This window comes from Thunnus thynnus, chromosome 17 (assembly GCF_963924715.1).
Source record: "Thunnus thynnus chromosome 17, fThuThy2.1, whole genome shotgun sequence".
Lineage (NCBI taxonomy): Eukaryota > Metazoa > Chordata > Actinopteri > Scombriformes > Scombridae > Thunnus > Thunnus thynnus.
In genome coordinates, this window is record NC_089533.1 from 25,968,518 (window position 1) to 25,994,860 (window position 26,343).

Here is a 26,343-nt window from a genome sequence, read left to right on the forward strand (position 1 = left end):
AATGTTTTCACATGTTCATATATGGTGATACATGGCTACAATACTTATGACTCTAATTAAAGCCCATACCAGAGTGGGCATTAAGGAGAAGCCTCAGAAAGAGGCTGAACTGAGGGGCTGCCAGAAGAGTCAGCATAAGATAAATAAGGTTTTTTTGAATTGTACATCATGCAAAGATATTCCAGTAGAGCCTCAGAATATAAACATAGAATTGAAAATGTGAATGTCCCCTTTCAAAACTCAGGTGATGAGCATTAATACACTGCCTCCAGCACCAGTTTTAAAGTGTTGATGGAGACGCTCGGTCTGAGCTGGTGACATTATAATAAGATTTGTGGTGCATACTTAACTCACCCACTCCATGGCATGACATCAGCCAAAGCATGATGGGATATTAAAGCAAGACTGGGTAACTTCAGCTGAGCAGCAGCAACAGCAGCTACTGGAGCAACAAGTGGTAATTACAGGACACCAGTGCATATATAGATTTTATGATCGCAACCGGAGAGACCGAGGGCTGTTGACAGATTCATATTCATGCTGGAACTACAATGAAGCTGCAGTAGCATCACTAATACTGGTATTACAGTAATGCTAAGTGTATCTGTGGATCAGAATGGTTGTATTAGCCTTGGCTTGACTTTACACACTCTGCCCAGCAGGCCACTACAGAGTTATGGTCTGAGCAAGTTAGCTGCTGGGTGCTAATCAAAGTTACAAAGTATTGCCAAGTGAAGGAATTCCTGCAGTTTGAACATTTGTTTTTCAAATGTGTACCACGAGTCTATCAGGTAAATTTACATACGGCAGCAACAGACACACATACCAGTGAGGATCACGGAGCAGAGGGGGCTTTTGTGTAACAACAAAGAAATAGTTACCACTATCAAACTTACTACTGTTGTTATTTAGTTGGCTTCAATCCTCAATATTATTTCAACATTATTAGTTCAAAATCACTAGCTATACTAGCCATGCAACATGGTAATGCCGAGTTAAACAGACTAACCTGCTAAATAAACAGTAAAACAAAAGAATCCTGCTTTGTACTGGCCCTCATTCAGGAACCAGTCTGAAGTAAGGGCTGTACACCTACTCTGGAACTGGAGTTACATCCAGGTAACTACTATTTATGCACTTCTTGCGGTTGATCGTACCCCCTCAACCAAGTTACATAGTGCAAGAACATGGGCGCAGAATGGGAATGAAAGAGACGCCATGCATTCTCCCCATTACAAGTCAGTGTACCATTAAAATGATCTTGAAAATAGTTTAAATAGTTGCATTATATTGCTTTAAAGGGGACATATTAGGCACATTTCCAAGTCTTTATTTTTGATCTGGGGCGGTACTGGAATATCTTTGCATGATTTACAGTTAAAAAAAACGTATTTAACTTATACAGGCCCTTTATGCAGCCACCCTCCCGAGTAGCCCACTGTGTTTTTATTGGCCAGCTCTTGGAAGCTGCCCTTCAGGAGACTTCCACCGGCTCTGAAGGCTACATCAACAAACCATGCAACAAACTACAGTGGTGGGATTTCAATATTTCTCATTCTTTACTCAAAATGTCAACTTCTCAAATACATCCGTACACGTTTGAGCCGAAATCCGATCTGAAATATGGTCAATGTGAACAACACATGGAAAAACCTTAGCAACAATCGTAGCAAACAAGGCTACAGAACAGAGGGCCATTCTACATACGTTCACCTCAGGTTTTGGAACTTTGACCATGTTTAGCATAGATATCCAACATCATAACAATATATAAATAACAATCACAAAAAGCATAATATGTCCCCTTTAAGGATAAACTGTCAATGTTTTTTCTTCTTATAGTGCCTTTGTTGCTGCTGGTATCCTTAGCTAGAAGGCTGCTGCTGCTCCTGCTGGTTTTGTCGGGTGTCTGTCTGGTCTGCTGGAACAGACGACGAGCCCAGAGCTGTCGTCCTGACTCAAGCTCTGTGCTCACACAGACACACAGTACTTTACAAGAAGCTGTGGCTCTAGTGACTGTCAGGACCAGTTGTGAAGATGAGGAAGACAAGGAGGAGAAGCAAGACTATGTGAATACGGACACCAAGAGGAAACAGAAAGAGCAAGCAGGAAGAGTAGAAGAAGAGGAGGGTGAGTATAATTATGTAGAAGCTGCAGAGGTTTTTGTTACTGTAAACGATAATGGACTGGAAGAGAATGATGAAAGTGACTAAGTGGAACCCAGTTTTTTGCTGAACAAACTGTGGACATTTATGGAGAATGTGAAAATATTTAACAAAACTTTTAGGTGTCCACATGTCAGGGTTATCTATTTAAATTAACCTGTAATCAAATGTTTTTGATTTAATGTAAATTAGGTCATATTAGCAAGTAAATAGTGTTCAGAAAGTGACACCATTTTGATACAATTTGGAAATATATCACTCATCATCGTCAGTGACAACTGACGAGTCAAATGACTCAGGCAGATTTCTGTTTTTAAAATGTTGAATGATGTTGAAAACAAGGCAAGGCAAAGTCATTTTATTTATATAGTAATACTAACTACTAGTAATACTATATGCTTTACATTCAAATGCACACAGAAACAAATAACATATATAGTACATTCAGAAAGTATTCAGACTCCTTCACTTTTTTCAGTCTGTGTTCTTAGGAACCTTCAGTGCGGCAGATTTTTTTGTAGCCTTCCCCAGATCTGTGCCTCGACAGAATCCTGCCTCTGAGCTCTGCAGGCAGTTCCTTCGACCTCATGGCTTGGTTTTTTGCTCTGATATGTATTGTCAGCTGTGAGACCTTATATAGACAGGTGTGTTCCTTTCCAAATCATGCCCAATCAATTGAATTTACCACAGATGGACTCCAATCAAGGTGTAGAAACATCTCAAAGATGATCAAGAGAAATCAAAGGCACCTGAGCTAAATTTCAAGTGTCATAGCAAAGGGTCTGAGTATTCATGTCAGTGTGATATCCCAGTTTTTCCTTTTTAATATGTTTGCTAAAAAGTTCACACACACAAAACACAGAAGCACACATGCACACATACAATAACCAATTATAAGCAAGAGAAAACTGAAAAATGTCATGTTACATGAGATATATATTACAGTAATAGTTTTGGAGAGCCAAAACATTAAATATAACAGAGGATTTCTTATGTTAAAGTGATGTTGGCCTGTACATGGAAGGACTCGTTTTGATTAAACTGGAACCTATTGCTTGTTTAAGTAATCCAGCAAACAGAGTTTTACAGTAGTCTAACCTGTTTTACCTAAAGGACTCACTTAATTCAATTTATGACAATTTGTTTTTTAAGATTAGATGCACACTAGTAATGTTACGTTTGATACCGAGGCTCCGAAGCAAGGCTTGTATCATTTCCAGAGAATCATGTATCCAATGACAAACGAGGCCTCGGTTTTGGAAGAATAATGTGACGTTTCGGTTTGAGATTATATAATATGATATAACGACCGTGAAACCTGAACCTTTTGTTTCAGGTGGGGTTGGCTGGTTGCTTTGCGGAAAATGCTGAGAGCTTTAGAGTTTCAGTTTGGCTAAATTCAAATATTGAGGTAGAGGTTTTGGTGGAGTTTTTCAATCATGTTTATTATTCATCATGTTGATTATTTTCAGTGTATGTCTTGCAAAAATGGAGCCTGCAAGAAACAGGAAAAATTCTCCTGCTTGGGACCATTTTGAATTAATATCTCCCAGTAAGGTAAAGGGTATATGGCATATAATATAATGTAATATATGCACTGACTGGGTTTAACTCTGCACGTTTAATATTCCAAACAACAGAAAGCCAGTAGTATATGTGTAATTATAATTATTAGTTATTATTTTTGAGAATCATTATGATTTGTTTTTTCTTCTTCTTCTTCTTATTATTATTATTGTTGTTGTTGTTATTTATACTATTTTATTTTGAAGGTGAAGTGCTTGCTGTGCCTCAGAGAGTTCACACACAGCCAATACAATATATTGAGCTCTTCATGAGACTGCAAAGGTTGATAATACCCTTCCCCTTGTGAGAGTCTTCTCCACAGCAGGGGAGGTAATATCAAAAAAGACAATTCATTGAGCCCAAACACAGTGAAGAAAAACTGTGTTAAATGAGGTTTTGAGTAATTAATCTTTTGGTGACACAATTGGCTGCGAGGCTTCATTGCTTCAGGAAAGCCCAGTTACGCCATCACTAGTGCACACATTCTAGTTGACATTCTGTCTCATGGTCCTTTGTTTTCAGTTAATACTTGCCTTTATTCTCTTACTGAGCCCCTCTGGCAGAAGACCTGAAAGCTGGGAAAGATGGCCTTTTAAGCACAGCCCACAGGAACTGGAGGAGGCCAATAGTGAAATGCAAGGGGGGGACTTAATTTTGGATTCTTCTTAAAAATCCCTCTTTGTTGGCTTTGTAATTATGTTTGTTGAAAATAATTCCTGATCTGTAAATGATTTCTTTATTTTGATAGGTTGTTTATTTTTGGGTATCTTTTGGTTTGTTAGATGTTTAATGTTCTTTGTGTAAATTTCCCCCTGTGTCTGTCTAAGGCTAGCCTGTGTGTGTGTATATATACCCTCTTGTCTGCTACGTTTTCTAGTTCCTATGTTATATTAACTGCAACTGTTGTCATTTGTTATCAATTTTTCAACTTTATTAAAAGAAGTATTTCCTTTTTACACCTTTGTCCTTGTGCCTTTTTGCTTGGTCCATGACAGGCCACTAGCAACAAACAAAAAAAGAACAAAATTCTTTTTTTTGTGACTTTGTGGTTCCAGTCAAATCTATCCATATAAACCACACCCATATGTGCCTACATATATTTTCCGCCATTCTGAAGTTAAAAAATAAAATAAATAAAAAATAAATCACCTGTACATCCTAGAGAGCTGAACATTTTCAGCACATCCACTGATGTGTGACAAAAGTTTGCCTCACTGCAACCTATGGTCAATTCAGAAATCTGTCACTCTATATTTTTCAAAATATGCAAAATCAATTAACATTTACACTCACTGGCCACTTCATTAGGTACATCTGTGCAATCTAAAGCAATCAAATATCTCTGCCATAAATTCTACATTTATGAAACTTATATGTTTTCAGTTTTTGTTTACTTTATGTTTATTATTGAGGTCATACTGAGTGGTGGTGGTGTACTGGGGTGCATTAAATGGTGCTTCTAATATTTTGTCCACTCCATTAACATACATGAGGGGGGCAAAATATTAGGAGGATTTTCTGCATCAAATTTGTCAGTTTTGCACCTATTTACACTATACTCTGACATTATTCTGGTGATGTTAATCACTTGTATATTTCTTTTTGCCAAACTTAATTTTCTTTTCCTTGTACTGTTCATCATTCTCATATTTCTTTATTATGAAGAAAAAACACTCTTACACAATTACTGTTCAGACCCACAAGATTATTAAATTATCTTTTACACCTGCGAGAATTAGTTCTTCAGACCCACAAGATAATCAAATAATCTTTTTCATCTGCGAGAATTCATTATTCAAACTAACAAGATGGACGCTAAAAAGAAAGCATTGACATTTTGTAAGATAGTACATAGTAAAATTCCTCATTAGAAGTTTGATTTACTGCTTTGAAAAGTGTGTGGTCAGTCTTAGTGACATATATATCAGTTGTGTCCATGAATTTGGTTGGAGTTGAGTCCAATCTTGTGAGCTAACTTTCAACTTGCCTGTGAAACCAAAACTCCACTGAAACTGAAATCAAATCACTAAGTTATACCAGTAAGCAAATAATTTGCTTTGCTAATTTTCATGATATAAAATGAATGAAAGAGAATGACTTTTCTGCTGATACAGCTTGATTTATAAAACAATGAGAAGAAAAAATAACTGAGACATGGGTGATGTTTTATTGTAGCTGCTAAGATGTTTTACAGCTGTCCCACTTTTGAAATAATATTTATAGAGGAGTTTTAACATTGGAGTTTATGGCACAACCACATGTAATTGACACTGATGTGAATAACGCTAAATAAATAGATCTACCAACATCAGTATACTCCAATTATAAAATTTCCATGTAGCTTATATTTTAGTTTATTTAATAGTGAGTTTTTGCCTTGTCAGTAACTGACTTAACTACAAACAAAAATTCATTTGAATCTCATGACTTTTTTATTACAGTACAATTAGCCCATTTTACATCCTAATTAGTGATTTTAACTTCAATCTTCATTTCACTGTTCCATACACTATTACAATGCTTAATTTGATTGAATACAATCATATTTGCCTGATTGATAGAAATCACACTTTCTTTAATGTTTATATATATATATATATATATATATATATATATATATATATATATATATATATATATATATATATATATTCTTAATGCTTGAACAATACACATACTCTATCATCTATAACATTGTAAAATACTGTATATTGATAAATGAGCATATTAACCTGCATCTAAATATTTCACTATAATATCCAATTTGTCATAAATTCACAAGACCATTAAGTGATCCTAAGTATTTATGACAAAGAGGCAAGTGGCAAGTACAGAGGCAAGTGAAGTATAGTAAGCATTTACAATATCCAGTGATACAACTTAGAATATGAATGAAAAGGCTAAATTATATTTCCTTATAATGGCACCATGTATAGTATAATTAAAAAGCAAAGGTGCAAGGAATGACCTTTGTGGAATTTTTATTTCAACGTATTTGAAACTACCTGAAATAATAGAAGCTTATCCTTCAAATAGTAAGGAAACCAGTAAAGACCACGGCCTGACTCACAATTAAAAACAGTTGTAGACTATTGCTAGTGGTGTAACGGAACTTAGTTGATCCGTGATGACAGTGTGGTGTGATGACAATTTTATTATTTAATCTTAATCTGAAAAAACATAATAAACATAACTACCATTATGTACCTAGGACATATATGTTTAACAATGTCCACCAAAAGCAAATGAGACAAGACAAATAACCAACACTCGGACATCGATTTTATTGCTCCTTACTGTACTGTTGCATGCTGGGAAATCTTGAGGAGGATAAACCAGGTACTTTATAATAACATTTATAATAAATGGCCTGAGTCATTATGTTTTTGACATACAACATTCATATTTTAGTTTTGTCAGAATGTGGCTTTTTCTGATGTCATATCCAACTGATCCCTGTGCCATTACACTTGGTACTTTTCTGAAAAAATAAAAAACTTATATCTGAATACATAACAATGAAAATCATTGGCTGAGTAAAACCATATGTGAGTTTAAAAAAGCAGATTTGCAGACCACCTTGCTATTCATATGAAGAAGCATTAAATGGGTTATGGGAAATGTGATAGGAGATATTTGACTGGAAGATGTGATATAAATATGTAAGACTATCTTTATTTACGGAAACCCACTGTGAGTCATGGAGGTCTTTTTCCCCTACCAGTGCAACGGTGTGACTCATTAACATGTTTTTAATAGTTTTTGGACAACGGAGGTCTGTGGCACAGAGGAATATGATATATCAGGCTTTGAATACACACACAATACTTGTAATAGGATGAGTTCATTGTTGGTTTGGCTCTGCACATGAGATTTGTTAACATTAAGAAAAACATAGAAAATCACCAACCTTATTGTTCAAAGTTGACTAGATACAAGGAGTGCTGTAACCAGCACCTATCCCACTAAGGTCTTGTGGATGTGCACATGACAACTCTGTTTCATTTCACAAAGTTAAAGTGTAATCCTTAAGATATCAGTCCTTGTTAATTTGGTGACATCTGTGGTTACTGGTGGTAATAGTGCATGAGGTTTAATGCTTCAAGTTTAACGCTCTTTGAGCAGCTGCTCAAAATAGCAGAATGATGTATATGTTTACAGTGTAGCCAAATGTTTTAATAACGAAGTCAGTCAATATTAATGGCAAACGTGATCTGATCTCATGCTGCACACAACGCAAGTAGTTTTCCACACAACAACAGCAGGATACTGTAAAAGTAGCTGTTCCCTTGCTGAGAGGACAGAGGTGTGCAGCCTGCAGTTCTTCATCTAACAGCTCACTGTGGCTGCTTCTTCTTGTTCCATTCCTCCCTTTGAAAAATGACCCAGCGATTAAAAATGCTAAAAATGACACATTTTTGATAAATTATCCCAATCCACAATAACTTGTTGACAAATACAATGTGTTTCATTTTGGCTTTTATTGTGGAGCTTCAGAATTATAGCTACCCAGTGTTTGGCCACTTGCGTACTTTTCGTGTGAAGTAGTAGGAAATATTTGATTTGCGTTAGCAGTAACTAAATACAGCTCTGATACAGGGTTAAGAGACTGAACAGTAAATGGTAACAACAGCAAATGTTGCTCTACATATAAATCTATAAATATGGTTGTATTTTGTTATTAAAGTTTAAACTTTAAACTCAAACATTTTGTTATGTCTAAATTATGTATGGGTACTTCTCTCAGCTGTATGACAACAGCAACTAGTGGCTCTGAGGACTGGCTTACAGAGACTCTTCGTAAAACTTGGTTGGGGTGTTAAATGCCCACAAGTTCCATTTTCTTCAAAGTACCTCCACAGTGTGCATACTTCTCTCTGTCAATGCTAAATCTCCTCTGAGGGTTGTGATGTTTTGACAAGTTGAAATATAATACACAAATGGCCTGTTACAAGTTTTCAAAGATAGTAAATTCATGGTCTATAATAAGGTTGAAGGACAGGCTCTCAAGTTTTCAAGTGTGTCTTAAAACAACAGTCAGGTGTCCATATGATCAGTGAAAGAGGTTTTCCTCACTGCAATCATTCCTCCTGCTCATACTGGCTATTAAAAGATCTCCTTTAAATGTGCTTTCAATGTAAGTGATGGGGGCTAAAATCCACAGTGTGTCCACACAGTTATTTAGTGCAAAAATGCATTTAAAAGTTGATGTGAAGCTTATGTGAGGCTTCAGCAGTCTGAGTTAGTCATATCAAGTGGATATCTGCAACATTTACAGTCTTTTGAGCATCAAATCCCCTCTTTGTGTTTCCTCGGACAGTGTTTCCCTGTTGAGCTGTGGTGGAAGTATAGTAAGAAAAAGAGGGACTTTGGCACTAAAAAGACTGTAACGTTGAAAGATATCTACTTGATTTGACTCATTAAGCTTAATATTAGCCTCAGATAAACTTTTAAATACATTTTTGCACAGGAGGACTGTGGATTTGGGCCCCATCATTTACATTGTAAGTGCATTATGAAGGGTGTAATGGTTTCTGCCTACAGATAACTGATACCCCCTGCTGATGTGGATAAGGCACTGTCAGACGGCTGTCCTTTACCTCTGACCTAGGTATCAAACAGGGTTCCCAAAATCTACACGCAAGACCATCCAAGCCTTGCTTAGGGAACTAGATTCAGCCTGGCTTCTATAATCACCAGCTGTCATTGAACCACTACCAACAGCCCTATTTAGGAATTCCTAACAGCCTGGGTCACAACGAAGTGTATTGGTGCAAATAAGTGTTGGAGGTTTGAAAGTACTCCAAGACGGCCTTCTAACAGGTCATCTCTGGAGGAGGCCCACTCTGATGGTCAAGGACACTCGCCTGGTTTTATAGGGTAGCTTCAGAGCCCTGGCCCTAACAATGTAGCCAATAAAACCCCAAATAATAAACCTAATTCTACTCTGAAATCATGGTTTTACTAAATAAGAAGTAATATAAGGCGCAAAAAGTACAATACAAAAACAAAACTACAACTACAATACAAAAAGCTAAAAGACTAAAGAGTCTCAAAGAGATCTCTCTTAAAGCCCTATGGAAAAAAGAGGTCCTGCAAAAAGAAAAGGGACCCTGAGTCTCTCTTGGCTTTTGTTTTTATAACTCTACAACTTCCTCTTATTTGTATTACCACCTATCATCTATCACTACCAAGACATCTATCAGTCACATGCTGATATTACACACACACACTTGACACAAAATAGTGGCATTTTCTTCATCTGTCGCCTACAACAGACTACATGGAACTTTTCAACTTCTTCTTTTTTACATTTGAGATTAAAATTTAGGGATGTCTTCTGCTAGATGCAGAAACACAGCCTCTCCGTTGCCTCAGGTTATCTGACTTTTGTCTATGTTTTTGATGTTTGTTTGTGTTTGTTTGTTTGTTTAGTCATTCTTGTCGGTTCAGATCTAGTTTAGTACAAGTTTCACAAATTGTGTAAATTCTCCAAAAATGGTGCAAGATTTCATTGATACGGTAAAAAAGACCATACAGTTATGAGAAACAATTTGGAAGATGTGTTTAAAACCATAAAATTGTTTGAAGACAGTAAAAACGCAGTGTGTTAAAAAGTGTTGAAATGCTAAAAAGTCTTTCATTGTAAAGACTTATTGAATGAGTTAATTTCATGAATTCATTCTTTATTGTTAAGGTAAAGCCATAATTTTATTATTAGTGATCCACAAAGTAGACTTCATCTGCTAATCTGAGATTAATTTGCTTCTGTCTCCACCTTCATACCTTGGAGAAACTGCAATATTTTCCACATTTCAGTAAACGCTCCATGGATAACTCACTCATCACTATGGGTGAGTCGACACCACTGGCAAGTACGCGCAGATATTTACGTCACAATATCAACAAGGTTTTAGCCTGCACATTTCTTAGCAAGTGCTGTGTAAATAAAAAACTCCCTGCTTTGTGCTACTTTGTGCCAAGCCGCATGTCTTTTGTTTATGTCATCTGGAGGGGAAGGGTTGTATAAAAGTGGAATTAAGAACGGTAACAACAAACAGCAACAATTCTTTTCACCTCCATGTACATCTTCCCATAGCTTCCCTCATTGCCTGGAATCCCACAATGCCTTGCAATGCAATTTGCTTGTGTCACATATAAAATGAATGGGGGCGAACTTTGTGTCACTCCCCTGCAGCCCAAAAGCCTATGGGAAAAAGGCTTTTGGGCTGCAGGGGAGTGACACAAAGTTAAAGCATATTAGATCCCATATTTTAATAAGACTGTCTGTAAAACAATTAGTAGGACACCTCCAACTGCAAACTGCAGTAATTTCTCTTTGTATCATGAATGTTTAATTCATGAAAATTTTATATAAAAATTCAGAAAGAGTCCAGAAAAATGATTTTAAAGTCTGTGATGTCATCCCAATGTAAAGCAAAGATATGTAAAGTCTATGGTCCAGCGAGAGAAATATTACTGCACACATTCAGTGGGCCGCACAATGTGGAAGCAAACAGGTAACGTACAAAAACTTTGAGAAAATAGTTTTTTTTTTTTCAAATTTAAAGTTCTTTTTTTTTTTAGCAAAGGCAAATAACTCCACCGGTCTTTTGTTGGTTGTTCTTGCAAAAACAAATAACTAAACATGTAAACAAATAATAACATGAATGGCAAATATTACATATTTACAAGGTCATACCTTAGAAATCCCGGCCAGACTACAAAACCCCAGAGCATGAATGTGCCAGTGTTTTAACCTGTAAAGTATTATTAAAGATCACAGCTGTCTTTTTTTTTAGAGCTACCACAGTGGTGACCAGACCATCTCATTGCAGAGCTGACTCATTGAGCCTAACGTTTGCCACAGTTTTTTTGTCTACAATCAGCTCTTTGGGAACTGAACTAAACAACTGTTTTACAGTTTTCCATTTAGTATTTAGTGTAACTCCATATTCCATGTTACTTATTATTACTTAGTGCTTCACAGTATTCAGTTTAACTCAGTCCTCCATGTTACTCTGTGTAACTCAGTATCCAGTATGTCACTGTATTCAGTATCAAACCAGCATTCAGTGTGACTCAGTGTTTCAGTTTTTAATATTTCACAGTATTCAGTGTATTTCACATTTTTTAGTATTTCAGTGTTAAACATTTCAGTATTTTCTGGATCCAGAATAACTCTGTTTTACTTAACTTCTTTTTATGCTTTGAAGGAGACAACATGACAGCCTCTTCAGTTTTGTCCAAATTATCTATCTTTAAAGATGACTTTGAGCCAAAGTTACACTGAAATTCGCTTTCAAACAGCACATCTGCTGAACATAGTCACTGCCATATTGCGTCACCTGATCTGAATACTGTGCACTGATTCGCTGAATGGATTTATCGATTTCTGTTCAAGAACAGTAACAACTTTCTCTGCTGTAAAACATGACAGTTGTGTGATGTATTCAGGGTTCAGAATGTGCTATTGTAACATTTACCTCTTGCATGTTACATTAAATACATCATTTGAGCTTTAAATGGTCACTATGTCTATTAGCAAAATCTTGTAATATAGAATATAATTTTGTCAGTAATTTTACGTTTATTTAATAGTTGTAAGGTGTGCATATTTGTGTTATTTTCATATTTGTATGCTGTTATCTTATATTTCATATTTAATACTTGGCTACACTGTATCCAAGGTAACGATGCAGCTATAAAGCCCATCACTGTGGGAACAAGTCAGACCGGGCTTGTATCCCCCAGGTGAGTGTATGACTAATAAATTTAAATTTTCTTTTCCAAGATCTATTTTTACGTAGATTTTTATCCAAATTCTGTGTAATCTCAATGGCTTTTAAAGTGCAGGACTGATTCATAAAATCTGAGCGTATTATGGAATGTAAGGTTCACCCTTGGATGCTTTTGGGCTTGAGGTGTTCAAGTAGAAAAGATTATCATCGACCAATTACAGTGTTTGAAAATACATACTGGGTTAGCATGAGTTATAGTTCCATCCAGCACATAACCATTCACACACCAGTCACAGTTTATATAACATTACATTAAATATACATTTCCAAACATGATATCGCAAAAGCACAGTTTTGCATCTAATTTTTTTTAAAGCACAGAATGGCACAGTATTGAACATACTGAAGTTGTACAACACTTCTAAAACCATGCATATTTGATAGATCAGATTGGCTGATTTGTCTGAACTACTGAGTTTCAACCATCCACAACAGGCTCTTACTGCATTTTCTGCAAACAGCACCTCCAACATAACTTATTTTACTTTGTTGTGCCGTGGAAAAAAAATTTGTGTTAGCCCTGTGATTGTCTGGTGACCAAGGTGTTCCCCTCCTTGTGCTCAATGTCAGCTGGGATCAGCTCCAGCCCTCCCGTGACCCTTTAAAATAATTAGCAGTATAGCTAATCTACAGCTCTTCATCTAACATCTCACTGTGGCTGTTTATGCCATTGATTAAGCTCTTCTAAAACAGTGATTCAGAACACATTTCCTATATCTTCTTCATAATAAAAGGCTCCTGTTAGTTTGTCAATTGGAAAGCTTATGACACAGCAATAGCAAGAAATTATGGGTTTTTATCAGCAGTAACTTAACATGACTCCAATAAGGCTGAAATTGTTGAGGAAAATAAGGTAGATATCTGAAAGTGCAAACATGAATGCAGGAGAACTTTTAATATGACACAGCAATAGCAAGAAATTATGGGTTTTTATCAGCAGTAACTTAACATGGCTCCAATAAGGCTGAAATTGTTGAGGAAGATAAGGTAGATATCTGAAAGTGCAAACATGAATGCAGGAGAGACACTCAACTTCAAACCACAAAAAATCATTTAGAAGCTACAAAAGTACTGAGAGCTGAACAAACAGAGCTTTTAAATATAGCTTTCTCTCGTAACACACCACTTGTGTGTGGGGAGTGGAGATGAGGGAGGTTGTCACAGGTTACTGCGGTTGGCCCTGCCAGCAAGCAGGACGACAGCAATGCGGCTGGCCACTGCTAATCCCTGCTGTGAGGCTGAAGTGGAAACACATTACATCGCAGGTTGGTTTGGCACAGCGTGGCTAAAGCGGACCAACCCAGGCCAATGGAAAGCATTCACACCTATGGGTGATTTACAGTCGCCAATTAACCTAACCTGCATGTTTTTGATTGGTGGGAGGAAGCCAGAGAACCCAGAGGGAACCTACACAGAGGAAAGGGAGAACATGCAAACTCCACATAGAAAGGCCCCATAGACTGTTTATAAAGATAGATAGAGTGAGGTGTGATGTCACCTATTGGTTTGCATTAGAGCCAGTTTGAAATCCAGAGTTGCTGCTTATGGTCGGTACTATTTTTTCTGTTTGAAGCCAGGACCTTCCAAATAAGGAGCCCAGGGTGTTGCCTTTCATGATGTGGAAACATACCCTGCTACCTAGAACCCAAGCTAAGGCTAGCTTACTGGGAAAACTGAGAGGAGTATGTGCATTAACGTTAGCTACTTAAGCTAAATTGTGCTAACAGGGCAGGTGTCATAATCAAGTAACATTAAACTTACTGAAATATTGCAACTCACTGAGTCCTGGAGCCAGGGAGAGCAGCAGGTGAGCAAATTGTCAATCACTGCTTTCAATCAACACCCACATGACAGACATTAAAGCTACTGCAAGTCTTCAAATCTTGTTAATGGAGCAATAATTTCCAAAATGACTGTGAGCACACTTATTAGAGGGCCCAAATTCAGTGAATGAGACAATAATCATTGAAAAAAAATGGCTGACTTAGTATTTCTAGAGAAAAGTTGAATGGTTTGAATGGCAGTCATTGGAGCATCTAGGGGCCGTCGGTGGTATTGTACTTTAAAGTATTTCCACACTGGCTTCACTCTCATGTCATGGTAGTTGCCGCTTTGTTGGTACCCAGAACCTTCTTGCTATGAGGCGACAGTGCTAACCACTGCACCACCCTCTATTGAGTTTCATTTGAAAAAAAAACAAGAAAAAGGTAAGTGTTTTGGGGAAAAAAAACAGCAGTGTGAAATCTTTCTGTTCACAGCTTTTAGTTCAGTTTTCTATCATCTATTCTGCCACCAATGCCATGGGGAGTACTCAGAGAAACTGGTTCTATTTGGCCATAGGTGAGATTTTTTGTATATAGATAATGATTTAAAACAAGACAAGTTACTGTATATTTCAGCATGTTTTCACTGATATAATGACCCATGTCATTTAAAAAAAAATCTCCTATAGTATCTCTCCTCTTGACCTCATCTTCACCTGCTGCAGGTCAGTCCATTCTCCTTTTCGAGGCATCAACACTGATGGGTGTCCTGATCAGTTTAGCTGGGCTTTAACATCTTGATTAAACTTTTTGGTCATTGTGGACACACACACACACACACACACACACACACACACACACACACACACACACGACCAATTTGAGTTTTAGACCTGTGTGTTAGTGTATATGTGAGGGTGTCCATCTTTGTGAGGACCAATTATAGTCTGTAGATCTGTGTGTGTGTGTGTGTAGGTAGGTGTGTGTGTGTGTGACAGAGTACATACACATAAATAAACTTGCTCCTAACAATAGGTTCATAAGCCACACACAGGGAGAGAGATAACACCATGGTTGAGCAAAGGCCATTACAATAGGTACAAAGGCGTGGTCAGTATTATTTGTAACACCACTACAAAATGGCAAAACTACAAATAGTTAAGAAAATTAGTTCATTGCCTATGCTGTATAGTTGTGGTAATGTAGGCAATAGCTTATTTTTTCAGAATGAATGCTCAAGCAGATACAGAGTTTGTATACTTTTAATTTTTAACACTACTTTTATAACTTTTAGGGCCAAAGAATTACATCTTGAACAGTTTTACCAAAATAAACAATATAAAAACAACTATAGGATCTAAGTAAAAAGAAAAAAGAGTCCCACTGTATCAAATGAATGTAAAAAATGGAAGAAACAAAAGGCAGAGCGCAGACAAACATATACATTACTGAATGAGTACAGTTTTGCATTTTGCTGAAGAATTTGAAAATCAACCAAACATTTTTATGTAATAACTCACATGCTGTGAAAATGTCATACAATACAATTAGAATGCTGAAAACAGTTGAAGAGTTCCATGAGGGAAACAACAACAAAACAGAACAGAGGCAGGTATTGTGACACCCTCAGTGTTTATGCACACAAACGTGCACATGCACACACACAACACAGAGAGACAAAGAAAACTATAATGTAAACTTCCCTTAACGAGGAAACTTTGAGGTCTTGCATTTATGTCACCATCTTAGTGCTTTGTGCCATTCTAAAGGGAGGGAGAAATGCACTGGGTTCATAAGCAATCATTTTTTCAACCAGTTGTTAAATGGGGCAACAACCAACCACTGACCACCTATCTCACCTGAGCTCTTAAGAGCTCGAGAGAGACAGTGAAAAGAAAAGGGGATTACATGTATTTGGAGCACATTTGAACAGATAAACAAAGCTGTTCTGGTGCATTACAATTCTTTACCCAGTTCTGCAAACTATAAAGAATTCTTGGCAGCTCTGGGTCACCTTCATCAACAATTAAGCCTCCTCAAGACCTCTAAGGTCCCTATACTGCCTTTACCTGCCTGCAAGCCGTATCCAGGTAGCTTCTGGGCAACTTGTACCAATACAACATCTGTTTCCCTTTCCAACATTTCCTCCCAGGTTGCAGAGGTAAATGAAGACGAAACAAAATCTCAGTCATAGATATGAATACAGCCACTGATGTTACCACATCTCTTGTCCAAATCACTATGAGTTCAGATTCATCCTACACAGTGAGCCCCGTCTGTTTTTTAATATGACTACTGTATCCTGCTGCGTGCTTCATTTAACCATAGCCTGGCTTATTTGACAAACACAAAGGCCAAACATGTTTTGCTGCTGTGATGCACTTGTATGGGGATAAATGATGATATATAGACTATTCATTTATTCTATTTTATTAAATAGGGGCAACATAAAAAGCCCAAATTAAGTGGCTTTTGACTGTGTATTTGATATTCACTAGCTGCTCCATCAGTCATATTTCTGATTCTGCTTCACCAGTACATGTTTATTGAGTCTTGAAATAGAAAGAATTCAAACAATGTAAAAACAATCCAAATCAAAGATACAGTACATTTAACATTTTATTATTTTGTTCTTTCTCCAGAAGGCCTAACAAAGCCCAACATCTCCATGAATCCTGTCGGTGAGGTGACCTGGGGTCAGAACGTTGACATCATTTGTTCTATTTCAACACAAATTCAACATTCTTTACCTGGAAACTTCATATTGACAAAGACTTCAAGCTCATTCAGACAGAACCAAACACCAAGTACCAACCTTGCTGCCTTCAGCATCAATAAAGTGGATTTTGATTATGAGGGATTGTACCAGTGTCAGTTTCAAACAAGTGTTTCAGGTCGAGACTTTAGCTCTCCCATTAGTGACTCCGTCAAGCTCTCTGTTACTGGTAAGTAAATTAAAGGTGGAAATAAAACAGGAAAAAAACAAAAAAGAAAAAAAAAAAACAAGAAACGCACAAAAGTGTAATTACACCACGGTCTTAAGTTTTTTGTGCTAATGCTGTGTTAAATTGTGGGAAAATGTGTTCAAAACCGATTCTCGATTGAATGCACTCTCTTGCTCCAGTATACTGTGTGCTGAACCATTCACTGGTGTCATCAGTCCACTGAAGTACAATATGAAATATAACTGGCGATTAAGATAAATGGTCCGCAGCCTTTTTATTTTAAAAAGTTAACTGTATTAGTTAATGAATTAATTAATTTGAAAGCATCTTACAGTCTCCTGCCTGTATGAGAATGACAAAATGTTCTCTGCTGTGTTGTTATTAACATCATGCCTCTAGTAGTGGAGAGCAGCCTTTCTGATGCACCGTTAGCTCTGGGGAAAGACATTGATGTCCAAGACGTTGAGTGGGCACACGGTTTTTGAGGTGAAACAGACTGAGCACCAAGTTATTTTCTTCACCTCAGAGTTGGTTTAAATTCTTTAATGCTGCAGTGTGTGTTGGTCTGCCAGTCTCATTTGTTACTACTGATCGCTGCTCCGCTCTGCTAACGTGAATCTCTGAGTGACGGCACAGAAAGTTCACAATATACTTCACGTTCGTCTCGCAACAGTAATTATTTAGTCATTAAATCAAAAAATGCTTGCAACCGCTGCCTTTTTTGAAGATGAACTACAAGATATGTTAAGCATGTGTGCGCTGTAGACTGTCCAGGTGCTGCATTGCCCAGTTGAGTTCCGCCTTGTTCGTTCCGTCAACATCACGTAATTAACTAACATTTAGAAAATTGATTTTTGAAATTTGTGAATGCAGAATAATCCACGTCCACATCATGATGCATCTTAGAATTGAGAAATTTCCACACCTCCAAAACACACTAATAATTATGTAATTCAGTTCAGTTATAATAATAATAATAATAATAATAATAATAATAATAATAATAATAACCAGTGTTGGAATGCTCAAATTGGCATTATTGTTCTGAGAAGTTGCGGGAAGGAGTATTGCATTTTTTGCAGGATACAACAAAAATATAGATATAGCTGGGGAGGATCATGCATTTTTTAATAAAGCGCAATATAAGATTCACCCCTCCCAACCCCAATAACTTTCGTACTGTCCCTTAGAGCTTGGGCGTCCCAAACAGTGCCAAATGTGAATTAATGGCTGTTGGGTTAAACATTGCAGCTGTTCTGGAAACATAAAACAAATTCCAAACTCTATTTAAAATCTATTTAAATCAGTAACAGAGCTGACAAACTCCATTATCTGCACTTTCAATGCAGAGATAGTTCTGAGATGTTCTTAATTAGTTATTTTAAAGATTATTTTAAAATGTTACTTTTGATTTGGTATAGATTGTATAATTAGATTAGATTATAGGCTAATTATAATTTATGTGGAGTGGAGTGGACCCAAATGCAGGCTGAGCGAGGCTGAAGATTAACTTTATTTTAGGCTCATGCAGGCAAAAACAAAAGTGGCAGATCAGAGCGAACAGAATACAGAACAAAAGATCCAACAAAACTGAACTGAAAAACAGGACTTAAATACAAACTAATCTAATGAAACAATTAGGAACAGGTGGTAATATACAAGGGTAGGCTGGGAGCTGATTGGCTGGGGAGGACACAGGGAGCAGGGCAGGGCTATTGTATCATATATTGTATATTTTTTCTCTATATGCTTTAAAAATTAAATACTTTTCTTTAATTTTACAGATCCAACATATTTGCATAAAGATCAGTCTTGTTGTGCATTGCTTTTCAGAACAGTATAGCCTTAGTATGTTTAGAATAAATCATGATCTCATAGTTTCTGGTTTGGAAGTAAGGAATTGTATATTGCCTTTATACTGTTGTATCTTGTACCCTTTTGTACCTAGTGAGACTGCAGCAGCCCAGCATCTCAGTGACATCCAACACAGGGGTGGTCTTGCGTCCAGAAGGCGTAGAGGTCACTAGGGGTTATGACTTTCTCATCACCTGCTCCATTTCCTCCCACTGTCCCACTGGTGTTTTCTTTCTCATCCTCTCTGGCTCCAACATCATTGAAACCAAGCCAGCCATCAACCACTCAGCCACCTTTAACTTCCCTGTACCACACTACAGTTGTGTCTATGAAGTCACATGGTCCACACGGAAGTACACTTCTACACAGTCTACACTGATTAGTGTCAGCATTAAATGTGAGTACACTGTAGAATTTAAGCTAAGCATTGTTGTATTTTATGAATAACAGCTCAATTCTACTGTTCTTAACAACCAGACATCTGATGCTAATTACTAATGTACTGATGTATTGTGAACACAGCTTAGCTGAATGTTATATCAGATCAGTAAAGTTTTAGTTCACCACTGAGATTCTTCAGCCTCCAGATTTGACATTTATCTGAGCATACAGCTCCCACACAGTACTCAGAGAGGAACTCTTGTTACCTGAGTGAAAACACATCACTGCTGTTATCAGCTGTCGGTTTCACTTCAGAATCAGCTGGCCCTCGTCTAAATGAATGAATGAATTTTGTCACTTTTAAATAACAGTAGGGAATAGAAGGAGTGAAAACTGATTTTTTAAAGTAGGCCTGTACTTATTACAAAAAATTCTACCTTTCTGACAAGATGATGTCAGCTCATCATGCATGCCCATAAATGACCATCCATTCTGTAGTCTCGAGGTTGTTCATGTTGTCCACTCACATATTCCTCTTTTGATTCAGGCTTGAACATGTACTGAGAAGTTGACATTTCGAGTAAAAAAGAAGAAAAAGATGTGAAACCTTACTACTATTATTTGTTTACATAGCTGGCAGAAGTCTGCGATGCGGCGGCTTCCAGAAGCCGACCAATCAGAACAGAGTGGGCTCATCGGTAGAGGGGGCCTTAAAGAGACAGGAGCCTGTTTCGGACAGAGGCTGGACTGAAGGGCTGCATAAAGGGCCAGTGTAAGATAAATAAGGAGATTTATGAACTGTACATCATGGAAAGATATTCCAGTAAAGTCTCGAAATATAAATATAGTGCTGAAAATGTGGATCTCCCCTTTAAAACTGGTGCTGGAGGTGGAGTATTAATATTCATCACCTGAGCTTTGAAAGTGTTGAGGAGACGCTCAGAGCTGGTGGCATTATAATACACAGACATCATACACAGCCTGCTGGAATCAGCACAACTTATTCTCTCCAGTGAGAGCAGTGTCCTAGTCATCATATTTAGTGATATGATGATTGTAGTTTGTATATCCATGGTTACAGTGCAAACAGGAAGTGCTAATAGCTCATGCAGCATAATTTTCTATGATGCAGATTTGCCAAAATTAAAAGGTGTAAAACTAGCAGCTCAGGTGTGGCCCACACCTACGTCACCTGCTCCATTGCACTTCCTGTTTACATCATCTGAAGCATGACGGGATAACGGATGTTATTATAGATAAACTGTCAAATGTTCTTCCTCCTACAGTGCCGTTGTTGCTGCTGGTGTCCTTAGTAGCTGCTTGGGGTCTGCTGCTGCTCTTGCTGGTCTTGTTGGTGGATTGTCTGACCCGCTGGAGAAGACAACGAGCCAGACAGCCCAGAGCACTCGTCATGACTCCAGGTCTGTGCTCACATTGACACGGTACATTACATAAAAGTGTGGCTGTTTGTTTTTCATATTTTTAAGACACACTTTCATCTAAGTGCTTGTTTTTCACAGTATGTAAGGAGTTGCTGGATATTTGGAGAAGTGATTTGATACTTTGGTTTGATGCTTGTGTTTCAGTGACTGTCAGGAACCATTGTGAAGATGAGGAAGACAAGGACGAGGGAGTCTGTGAGAATATTGAGCCTGCGGACACCAGGAGGAAGCAGAAAGAGCAAGCAGGAGGAGTAGAGGAAGAGGAGAGTGAGAATAATTATGTAGAAGCTGAGGAGGCTTTTGTTACTGTAGACGGCAACAGACCAGAAGAAAATGATGAAAGTGACTATGTAAATGTTACCCAGCCTTTAGCTGAACAAACTGTGGATATGTTTGGAGAACATCAGAATATTTATCAAAAGACTTAGGTGTCTTCATGTCAGGCTACGTCCTTTCTACACTGTTATCTATTTACATTCTTTGGTCATATCAGCAACTAAGCAAGTACATAGTGTTCAGTGAATGAAAACCTTTTGATATAATCTGGAAATATACCAAGACAAAAGAAATAAGTGACAACTAACCAGTCAAACGAATCAGGCAGATTTCTGTGTTTTTAAAATGCTGAATGATGTTGAAGACAAGACAAGGTGCAACATGAGTACAAAGTTTTGTGAGTTTTTGTGTATCCTAAAGGCCTCAAACGTGTTCCTAAGATGAAAATTGACACACAAAATCCAAAATGGCTGACTTCCTGTTTGGCAAAAAAATTTCAAAAAATATGTATCACGTCCAAAAATGATGAGAGCAATGATCCCACCGAATTTCATGAACATCCAAAGAACTTTATCCCAACATGACCTTGCTTTCTGGGGGCACTATGGAGCCCCTGGCTATGCCCTGAGTCCAATCACTACAGAACTTTGCTAATTTCATCAGTTCTGACATGTGTGCCAATTTTCATGAGTTTTCAAGCATCCCAAGCCCCTAAAAATGCCAGCCATTTATAGCAAATAGTGATCCTGGTGGCGTTCCATACAAAACACAGAAGCACACCTGCACTCAAACAGAAAACAGAAGAATGTCATTTTACATGACATCAGAGAGTTGTGATAGATCTCAGGTCTTCAGGCTTGTCATTAGGTTTCCTACAGAAAAGCAAAATAACAAAAAGCATCCTCACCATATGTGAATCTTATACAGTGTGTACAGTTAGAAGACCATCACTTAATGAATTGTAGTCTGTTAGCTGGTAGGAAATGTACTGAGGAAGAAAAAATTAAGTGTTAGAGACTATTATTAGAAGTTTGAACTGAGTTAATTTATTGCACTCTGAGCCAGTGTTGTAGTGCTCGAGTCCAATTCAAGTCCTAATTTTCAGGACTCGTGACTCAACTTGGACTTGTGCACTGATGACTCGGACTCGGACTCGTTAATTGATAAAGAAGTAAAAGTTTTTTTTTGTTTGTTTGTTTTTGTTAGTTTTTTGTAATAGGCCCTTCTAATTTGGCATAAGATATTAGCTATATTAATTAGAGGCGCACTGATCAATCATCCACTGATCTAAAACAGTTTGTTTTCAGCTGATCAGCCATCGGTGACTGGCAGATCTGTCTGTTTTTTGCCAGTCAAATTTTCTGCACATAGCTGGTATATGATATGGTTCATATCATGCACACAGCTGCAGCTGTGGCAGAGGCACAGCCCCCCCCCCCCCCCACACACACACACTCACACGCACACACACACACACACACATAGAGTTTTACAATAGTCAAACCTGTTTTACTTGAATACATGAGCCTGTTTCTCTGAATCGTCTTGATATTTAAATCTTCTAACTTTTGATATTTTTGCAAGTGATAGAAAACCCTCCAAGATATGTTACTGACTTTAAAAGTTAATTTTCAGTTAGTTCTTCCTCTTGTTGCTTCACTTTGTAGAATGATGTACTGTATGTGCAGAGTTATAAAGCTGTTTTCACCTTTGCCTACTGAAGGAGGAGTAGACCATGATTTATGACGAGTATGGAGACAATCGTGATCTAATATGCAAATACAAGTGTGATATTGAAACTTGAAGCCTCCAGTGCACATACACACTGACTTTTCAGTGAAGTAGGAGACATCTTGTGTCCATCAGTTAAACTTTTGATATTAAACAATTTCCATATTCATAGATTCTGAACTTTTCAATGAGGCAAAAGGAATAAATGTCGTTTTAGGGCATTTTAAGACATTTTTCAAGAATTTTAAACTAGGTAATTGAACTTTTTGTGAAAAAAAACACGAGATACGAGTAATAATTCAAACGAGTATTTTTATTTGCCTTAAAACATGTCTGGAGGGGGATCTTTAAACCTGCAATAACTGATTTCTCTGACCACTTGGGGGCAGCGGAAAAAACTCTTCCAAACTTACCTCTTCACACCACATCAGTACACATGCTGGTAGGGCAGTTAATGACATGAGTCTCAATTAACCTCACATTAAAAGTCTCAACGTGGTTTGAAACAAGCCATTAAATGGAGGTTTGTTTTAAAACTACATATATATAATGACAAAAATAGCTACAACATAAACAGAAAGTCTATACTGATCTATACATTACTAAAAAGAAAACATCGAACATTGAAAATGTTTTATTGCCCTCATGTATGTTAATGGGGTGGACAAAATATTAGGAACACATTTCAATATAATGCATTCCAGTACACCATCACCACCAACTACAACCTCAATAATAAACATAAAATACAATAATCACCATTCTGACGATGTCAAAGCAGAATTTATGGCAGAGCTGTCATATTGGAATTCTTTAGATTCTATAGGTGTTCCTAATAAATTGCTCTGTGAGTGTATATGTATACATATATTATTAATCTCTTCATTTTAACAATGGAGAAATGAAAATGCATCATGTGAAATGGCTTACTAAAAATGACATGTAGTTAAATTTATGTGACAGTTGCCATCTAGCGTGGCATGCATGGAGGTATTAACCCAACTGTGGGCTTTACCAAAAGAGACCACTCTTCCTTTACCTTTTCCAACCACAATTGTCACATGTCCAACTGTGAGTCAGGAAAGTTTTTAAAAAAAAACTTAACTACGATTGTCCCCTAACCTTAACCCCGTGGTTATTATGGTTGGCATGACAACGAAGGTAACTTTGATTCACATTTCTCTACCCTTAACAATTTGATCATTTTAACCCAAAACATTAAAAAAATTCCTTAATAAAAAGTAAAAAGTATAACAAGTGGTTTTTGTGCCTAAACCTAATAAGACCTTAACTGTAGTATTGTCACATCATAAAACATTATTTTTTAACAATGAGTTGTAACCATTTTTGAACGCACAGACAAATGTTGTCCTGCCGATTACTGCCGATAGGGGTGCCAGAGTAGAAAGCGCCCATATGTGTAGTCCTGGAGTGCATGGAAAAATGACTTATTTGGTCAACTTGTTAGAATGATCACAATGACAGTTTTTCCATTATACTGGGTTGGTTCACTTTAGCAAACCAAACCAAGCCAAGCCAACGCACAATGAAACACATCTCCACTGCATCCTCACTCAGTGGATAACTTTAGTGAGCTGCACTGCACAAACAGCCACAGTGAGATATTTGAACAGCACATCCCCAGCAGGTAAACAACTTCTTTTACCTGCCATGCTGTGTAATAGAACACTTGCAGCTTGCCAGCTCGACCTGAGTGCTCCCGGCATGGCTTGGCGTGATTACCCCAAAAACAATGAAAAAATGCCAAAACTCTACAGTTTCCCTCAGCGCTATGGAGACTTTTAGCACCTTTTAGCTAATCTTTTTGGTTTCATGGCCTGTAACTTCACTCTCCAGACACAGCAGGCAAAAAACTCTTACTAATCTACAACAATTAATCTAAAACAGAGCTAAAAGGAGAGTGAACATTGAACAATTCCCAGGTTGCCAGAATCATGACTCCAAATAATTGCTAGTGTTGCTCTGTGTCTGTTGGATGTGAAAATAGGCAACTCATTACACATTAGCCAAATCAATTTTATAAGATGATAATATCTTAACTGTTATATTTCCAACTTGTTCTGCTGTCAAAAACCACAATTAATGGAGCCAAAGTAAAAAATGTCATCCATCTCACAAATGCATATGAATATACACATCCATTTACACATATGCATACATATGTGGGTGCATAATTAGATTTTCAGATATCATGTCTTCTGAAATGAAAAAATGAAAGAGAGATAGAGAGATAGAGAGAGAGAGAGAGAGAGAACAGCGGTTATTTGCTGGCAGAGGGTTACACAGGGCCAGCTGTAGCCATTTTGGTGCCCTAGGTGAGATCAGGATTTGCATTACTAAAATAAAAGCTTGCACCACGGAGAAGTTCCAACATTACTCTGAGTAACAACTAAATAGTTACACACATGCTCCTAGGGTAGGTGTCAATCATAAAATGTCACAGAACTCACTGATGGTAAAACAGCAGTTTTTCTGCCTCACAGCATCATTTTTTTCATTAATTGCTGCCATTTTACAACACAGTAATCCAGTATAAACCTAATTTATTGATATAATATGTCAATATTGGTCTAGCTTATTGCAATGTGCAACAATGCCAAGTGCCTCATGCCAGCTTATATATAGCTGGTGCAACCCAGTGCAGAATTCTATGTTTTTATGGATATAGTGTTGGTCAGTGAAATTTCAGAACAATGTCTTACGTTCTAGGAAGGAACAGTTTCCAGGTTCCAGATAACTAGCTACTGGCTTGCCATTCAGTCTCATATCCTTCAATCTGTAACATTATCCGAGTATAGCAGCTATCGTAGTATCATTACCTAGCATTAGCTTTATTGCTACTTAGCTAGCAGGCTACTACAAATGAAACGTCTAACGTTAACATAACACAATATACTTCTATATTGGGCTTTATTTTCCTCCTCCTCTTTTCTCTGTTTTCTTCCTTGCGCACCTGAAGGTTTGGACCTTTTCATTATGAAATAAAATGTGAATATCTGCTTCTTGACATCTCCTCACGGACTTGAGCTGTGATGCACATCAGCAGTGTCCCACTACTCTCTTTCAGTGCGCATAGTTCAGGTGGAGGGCAGATGAAAAATTGTGAGGAACAGAGGTGCAAAATTTCTTCTTTTCTTTATTTGTTCATTTGTTACCTCAGGAAAGAAAATGAGGAAGGGCGTCCACTGGTGAATTTTTATTCATTCATTTATTTATTTGTTTATTTAATTATTTATTTTTCTTTGAGGGTGACCAGTGCCCACCAGACAAGGTGGCACCCAAGGCGAATGCCTATATGGCCTATGGCTTTAGCCAGCCCTGGGGCTACAAACTGGGAGCTACACACAAACTAATAAGAAAATAAATAATTCTAAAGAAGTAATACTCCTCCAGGTCCA

At 37.4% G+C, this 26,343-nt stretch overlaps 1 protein-coding gene and 1 long non-coding RNA gene across 2 annotated transcripts in view; both read left to right on the forward strand.

The window, feature by feature from the left end:
• Positions 1–26,343, forward strand: part of LOC137201098 (deleted in malignant brain tumors 1 protein-like) — a 45,513-nt gene that overhangs the window by 7,442 nt on the left and 11,728 nt on the right. The gene's annotated exons all lie outside the window — the stretch shown is intronic.
• Positions 19,406–21,691, forward strand: LOC137201118 (uncharacterized). The gene is made up of 3 exons (XR_010932127.1): positions 19,406–19,491; positions 20,762–20,896; positions 21,062–21,691. It is a non-coding gene; the product is annotated as an uncharacterized lncRNA (long non-coding RNA).